General features: G+C 41.7%; 1 non-coding gene across 1 annotated transcript; it reads right to left on the bottom strand.

Annotated features, from left to right (window-relative positions):
- Nucleotides 1-719: 719 nt before the first annotated feature.
- On the bottom strand, nt 720-827 carry LOC130964845 (small nucleolar RNA R71). The gene has a single exon (XR_009080913.1). It is a non-coding gene; the product is annotated as a small nucleolar RNA R71 (small nucleolar RNA).
- Nucleotides 828-7,425: the final 6,598 nt, after the last annotated feature.

Genomic DNA, 7,425 nt, shown 5'->3' with positions numbered 1-7,425 from the left:
TCCCCTCTTCTCACATCCTTCTATTTATGGAGTACCACTCTTCCTCAATGCACGATTCGAACTCTATTTGATTAAGTTCGAATTCTCTACTTCTTCCTTCTAATTTTCTGTTCATCTGACACCTCAAGGAATCTCTATACTGTGACATAGAGGATTCCATATTTTCTTGTTCTCTTCTCCTTCATATGAGCAGGAACAAAGACAAAGGCATTCTTGTTGAAGCTGACCCTGAACCTGAAAGGACCTTGAAGCAAAAGCTAAGAGAAGCTAAGGCACAACTCTCTGTAGAGGACCTAACAGAAATCTTCAAAGAAGAAGAACCCATGGCAGCCGAAAACAACAACAATGCAAGGAAGGTGCTGGGTGACTTTACTGCACCTACTCCCGACTTCTATGGGAGAAGCATATCTATCCCTGCCATTGGAGCAAACAACTTTGAGCTTAAGCCTCAATTAGTTTCTCTAATGCAACAGAATTGCAAGTTCCATGGACTTCCATTGGAAGATCCTCATCAGTTCTTAGCTGAATTCTTGCAAATCTGTGACACTGTCAAGACTAATGGGGTTGACCCTGAAGTCTACAGACTTATGCTATTCCCTTTTGCTGTAAGAGACAGAGCTAGAACATGGTTGGACTCTCAACCTAAAGAAAGCCTGGACTCTTAGGAAAAGCTAGTCAATGCCTTCTTGGCAAAGTTCTTTCCACCTCAAAAATTGAGTAAGCTTAGAGTGGAAGTCCAAACCTTCAGACAGAAGGATGGAGAATCCCTCTATGAAGCTTGGGAAAGATACAAACAATTGATCAGAAAATGTCCTTCTGACATGCTTTCTGAATGGAGCATCATAGGTATTTTCTATGATGGTCTCTCTGAACTATCCAAGATGTCTTTGGATAGCTCTGCTGGAGGATCTCTTCATCTGAAGAAGACACCTACAGAGGCTCAAGAGCTAATTGAAATGGTTGCAAATAACCAATTCATGTACACTTCTGAAAGGAATCCTGTGAACAATGGGACAAGCCAGAAGAAAGGAGTTCTTGAGATTGATACTCTGAATGCCATATTGGCTCAGAACAAAATATTGACTCAGCAAGTCAATTTAATTTCTCAAAGTCTGTCTGGAATGCAAAATGCACCAAGCAGTACTAAGGATGCTTCATCGGAAGAAGAAGCCTATGATCCTGAGAACCCTTCAATGGAAGAGGTGAATTACCTAGGAGAACCCTATGGAAACACCTATAATTCTTCATGGAGAAATCACCCAAATTTCTCATGGAAGAATCAAGAGAGACCTCAACAAGGTTTCAACAACAATAATGGTGGAAGAAACAGGTTTAGCAATGGCAAGCCTTTTCCATCATCTTCTCAGCAACAGACAGAGAATTCTAAGCAGAACCCCTCTGACTTAGCAACTATGGTCTCTGATCTAATCAAAACCACTCAAAGTTTTATGACTGAAACAAGATCCTCCATTAGGAATTTGGAGGCACAAGTGGGACAGCTGAGCAAGAAAGTTACTGAACTCCCTCCTAGTACTCTCCCAAGCAACACAGAAGAAAATCCAAAAGGAGAGTGCAAGGCCATCAACATGGCCGAATTTGGAGAGGAAGGAGAGGAAGTGAACGCCACTGAGGAAGACCTCAGTGGGCGTGCACTAACCTCCATTGAGTTCCCCAATGAGGAACCATGGGAATCTGAGGCTCAAAATGAGACCATAGAGATTCCATTGGACTTGCTTCTGCCCTTCATGAGCTCTGATGAGTATTCTTCCTCTGAAGAGGATGAGTATGTCACTGAAGAGCAAGTTGCTAAATACCTTGGAGCAATCATGAAGCTAAATGACAAGTTATTTGGAAATGAGACTTGGGAGGATGAACCCCCTTTGCTCACCAAAGAATTGGATGACTTGTCTAGGCAGAAATTACCTCAAAAGAGACAAGATCCTGGGAAGTTTTCAATACCTTGTACCATAGGCACCATGACCTTCAAGAAGGCTCTGTGTGACTTAGGATCAAGTGTAAACCTCATGCCTCTCTCTGTAATGGAGAAGCTAGGGATCTTTGAGGTGCAAGCTGCAAGAATCTCACTAGAGATGGCAGACAATTCAAAGAAACAAGCTTATGGACTTGTAGAGGATGTTTTGGTAAAGATTGAAGACCATTACATCCCTACTGATTTCATAGTCCTAGAGACTGGGAAGTGCATGGATGAATCTATCATCCTTGGCAGACCCTTCCTAGCCACAGCAAAGGCTGTGATTGATGTTGATGGAGGTGAACTGATCATTCAAGTGAATGAAGAATCCTTTGTGTTTAAGGCTCAAGGATATCCCTCTGTCACCATGGAGAAGAAGCATGAAGAGCTTCTCTCAAATCAGAGTCAAGCAGAGCCCCCACAGTCAAACTCTAAGTTTGGTGTTGGGAGGCCACAACCAAACTCTAAGTTTGGTGTTGAACCCCCACATTCAAACTCTAAGTTTGGTGTTGGGAGGTTCCAACATTGCTCTGAGTATCTGTGAGGCTCCATGAGAGCCCTCTGTCAAGCTACTGACATTAAAGAAGCGCTTGTTGGGAGGCAACCCAATGTTATATTTTATTTATTTTCTTTTGTTATTTTATTTTATTTTGTAGGTTGATGATCATGAGAAGTCACAAAATCAATTGAAAAAGCAAAAACAGAATGAAAAACAGGAAGAAAAACAGCACACCCTGGAGGAAGAACCTACTGGCGTTTAAACGCCAGTAAGGTTAGCAGTTGGGCGTTTAACGCCCAGTCTGGCACCATTCTGGGCGTTTAACGCCAGAAAGGGGCACCAGACTGGCGTTAAACGCCAGGAAAGGGCAAGAACCTGGCGTTAAACGCCAGAAAGGGGCACCAGCCCGGCGTTTAACGCCAGAATTGGCTTAAAACGTGATTTTGCATGCCATTTGGTGCAGGGATGACTTTTCCTTGACACCTCAGGATCTGTGGACCCCACAGGATCCCCACCAACCCCACCACTCTCTCTCTTCTTCACCCATTCACCAATCACCTCAATACCTCTTCCCCAAAAACCCTTCACCTATCAAATCCCATCTTTCTCTTCACCACTCACATCCATCCTTCATAAAACCCCACCTACCTCACCATTCAAATTCAAACCACTTTCCCTCCCAAACCCACCCATACATGACCGAACCATGAACCCCCCTCTCCTATATAAACCCTTCTTCACCCCTTCATTTTCACACAACCTAAACACCACTTCTCCCCCTCTTTGGCCGAACACAAAGCCATTCCCTTCTTCCTCATTTCTTCTTCTTCTACTCTCTTCTTTCTTCTTTTGCTCGAGGACGAGCAAACCTTTTAAGTTTGGTGTGGTAAAAGCATTGCTTTTTGTTTTTCCATAACCATTTATGGCATCCAAGGCCGGAGAAACCTCTAGAAAGAGGAAAGGGAAGGCAAAAGCTTTCACCTCCGAGTCATGGGAGATGGAGAGATTCATCTCAAGGGTGCATCAAGACCACTTCTATGAAGTTATGGCCATGAAGAAGGGTCAACTTTGATCAAAGGTTGGACCAAGTCCTCACAGACATTTGTGAAGAGGGCGCTCAATGGAAAAGAGATTCAAGAGGAAAGCCGGTTCAACTGAGAAGGCATGACCTCAAGCCCATCACTAAGAAAAGGATGGAACAAACAAGAGACCCCTCTCATCATGAGATCCCTGAGATACCTCAAGGGATGCACTTTCCTCCACAAGACTATTGGGAGCAAATTAACACCTCCCTAGGAGAATTGAGTTCCAACATGGGACAACTAAGGGTGGAGCACCAAGAACATTCCATCCTTCTCCATGAAATTAGAGAAGATCAAAGAATCATGAGAGAGGAGCAACAAAGACAAGGAAGAGACATTGAGGAGCTCAAGCACTCCATAAGACCTTCAAGAGGAAGAACAAGCCGCCATCACTGAGGTGGACCCGTTCTTTAATCTCCTTGTTCTTTATTTTCTTGTTTTTCGAAATTTTCATGTTTATGTTTGTCTATGTTTGTGTCTTATGATCATTAATGTCTTAGTGTCTATGCCTTAAAGTTATGAATGTCCTATGAATCCATCACCTTTCTTAAATGAAAACTGTTTTTATCACAAAAGAACAAGAAGTACAGGATTTCGAATTTGTCCTTAAAACTAGCTTAATTAGTTTGATGTGGTGACAATACTTTTTGTTTTCTGAATGTATGCTTAAACAGTGCATATGTCTTTTGAATTTGTTGTTCATGAATGTTAAAATTATTGGCTCTTGAAAGAATGATGAAAAAGGAGACATGTTACTGAGGATCTGAAAAATCATAAAAATGATTCTTGAAGCAAGAAAAAGCAGTGAATACAAAAAAAAAAAAAGAGACAAAAAAAGAGAGAAAAAAAAAGAAAGAAATAAAGTTGTGATCCAAGGCAAAAAAAAAAAAGAGTGTGCTTAAGAACCCTGGACACCTCTAATTGGGGGCTCTAGCAAAGCTGAGTCACAATCTGAAAAGGTTCACCCAATTATGTGTCTGTGGCATGTATGTATCCGGTGGTAATACTGGAAGACAGAGTGCTTTGGGCCACGGCCAAGACTCATAAAGTAGCTGTGTTCAAGAATCATCATACTTAACTAGGAGAATCAATGACACTATCTGGATTCTGAGTTCCTAAAGAAGCCAATCATTCTGAATTTCAAAGGATAAAGTGAGATGCCAAAACTGTTCGGAGGCAAAAAGCTACTAGTCCCGCTCATCTAATTTGGAGCTAAGTTTCATTGATAATTTGGAGTCTATAGTATATTCTCTTCTTTTTATCTTATTTGATTTTCAGTTGCTTGAGGACAAGCAACAATTTAAGTTTGGTGTTGTGATGAGCGGATAATTTGTACGCTTTTTGGCATTGTTTTTAGTATGTTTCTAGTAGGATTTAGTTAGTTTTTAGTATATTTTTATTAGTTTTTAGTTAAAATTCACTTTTCTGGACTTTACTATGAGTTTGTGTGTTTTTCTGTGATTTCAGGTATTTTCTGACTGAAATTGAGGGACCTGAACAAAAATCTGATCCAGAGACTGAAAAGGACTGCAGATGCTGTTGGATTCTGACCTCCCTGCACTCGAAGTGGATTTTCTGGAGCTACAGAAGATCAATTGGCGCGCTCTCAACGGCGTTGGAAAGTAGACATCCTGGGCTTTCCAGCAATATATGATAGTCCATACTTTGCCCAAGATTTGATGGCCCAAACCGGCGTTCAAAGTCACCCTCAGAATTCCCAGCGTTAAACGCCGGAACTGGCACCAAAATGGGAGTTAAACGCCCAAACTGGCACAAAAGCTGGCGTTTAACTCCAAGAAGAGTCTCTACACGAAAATGCATCATTGCTCAGTCCAAGCACACACCAAGTGGGCCCGGAAGTGGATTTTTATGTCATTTACTCATCTTTGTAATCCTTAGGCTACTAGTTTCCTATAAGTAGGACCTTTTACTATTGTATTTTATATCTTTTGATCACTTTAGATCTCTAGATCATCTTTGGACATTTGGTTCTTAGATCATTTGGGGGCTGGCCATTCGGCCATGCCTAGACCTTGTTCTTATGTATTTTCAACGGTGGAGTTTCTACACACCATAGATTAAGGTGTGGAGCTCTGCTGTACCTCGAGTATTAATGCAATTACTATTGTTCTTCTATTCAATTCCGCTTGTTCTTTGTCCAAGATATCACTTGTTCTTCAACTTGATGAATGTGATGATCCGTGACACTCATCATCATTCTCACCTATGAACGTGTGACTGACAACCACCTCCGTTCTACCTTAGATTGGGTGAATATCTCTTGGATTCCTGATACACGATGCATGGTTGATCGCCTGACAACCGAGTGCTCGCCTGACAAACGAGCCAGCCATTCCGTGAGATCAGAGTCTTCGTGGTATAGGCAAGAACTGATGGCGGCATTCAAGAGAATCCGGAAGGTCTAACCTTGTCTGTGGTATTCTGAGTAGGATTCAATGATTGAATGACTGTGACGTGCTTCAAACTCCTAGCAGGCGGGGCGTTAGTGACAGACGCAAAAGAATCACTGGATTCTATTTTGGCCTGACCGAGAACCGACAGATGGATAGCCGTGCCGTGACAGGGTGCGTTGAACATTTCCACTGAGAGGATGGGAGGTAGCCACTGACAACGGTGAAACCCTTGCATAAGCTTACCATGGAAAGGAGTAAGAAGGATTGGATGAAGATAGTAGGAAAGCAGAGAGACGGAAGGGAAGGCATCTTCATGCGCTTATCTGAAGCTCTCACCAATGATATACATAAGTACCTCTATCTTTATCTTTATGTTTTATTCATCATCTATACCCATTTGAGTCTGCCTGACTAAGATTTACAAGGTGACCATAACTTGCTTCATACCAACAATCTCCGTGGGATCGACCCTTACTCGCGTAAGGTTTATTACTTGGACGACCCAGTGCACTTGCTGGTTAGTTGTGCGAAGTTGTAGTGATCACGATTTCGCACACCATCCAGCAGGAGCCGGAACCAACCAGTGATTAGTCGTGCTATGACAGAGCGCGTGAGCGTAGTTTTCACTGCGAGGATGGGATGTAGCCTTCGGCCAGTGTGATGCCTCCAGACGATTAGCCATGCGAGTGACAGCGCAGAGGACCATTTTCCAGAGAGGATACAAAGTAGCCATCGTCGAACGGTGAACCCCTATACACAGCTTGCCATGGAAAGGAGTAAGAAGGATTGAGTTGAAGCAGTAGGAAAGCAGGCGTTCTCGAGCCATACAGTATCTCCATTCGCCTATCTGAAATTCCCACTATTGATTTACATAAGTATTCTATCCCTTTTATTATTTCTATTTTATTATTAATTTTCGAAACCATAAACAAATTTAATCTGCCTAACTGAGATTTACAAGGTGACCATAGCTTGCTTCATACCAACAATCTCTGTGGGATCGACCCTTACTCACGTAAGGTTTATTACTTGGACGACCCAGTACACTTGCTGGTTAGTTGAACGGAGTTGTGTCCACTCGTGCCAATTTCAAATTCCATAAAAGTACAAGGAGTACAACTTAAAGAATATGGATCACAAATTCGTCCACCAAGTTTTTGGCACCGTTGCCGGGGATTGTTCGAGTATGGACAACTGACGGTTCATCTTGTTGCTCAGATTAGGTAATTTTCTTTTCAAAAATCTTTTTCAAAATTTTTCTTTTATTTTTCGTTTTTCTAAACTTTATTTTCGAAAAAAAAAATTAATAAAAATCCAAAAAAAATTAATAAAATCACAAAAATCAAAAATATTTTGTGTTTCTTGTTTGAGTCTTGAGTCAATTTTTAAGTATTGGTGTCAATTGCATGCTTTAAAAATTTTTCTTGCATTTTTCGAAAATCCCATGCATTCATAGTG

Source organism: Arachis stenosperma, chromosome 2, assembly GCF_014773155.1.
Source record: "Arachis stenosperma cultivar V10309 chromosome 2, arast.V10309.gnm1.PFL2, whole genome shotgun sequence".
NCBI lineage: Eukaryota > Viridiplantae > Streptophyta > Magnoliopsida > Fabales > Fabaceae > Arachis > Arachis stenosperma.
The sequence above is the reverse complement of the archived record's forward strand: the minus strand, read 5'-3'. Positions and strand labels throughout refer to the sequence as shown.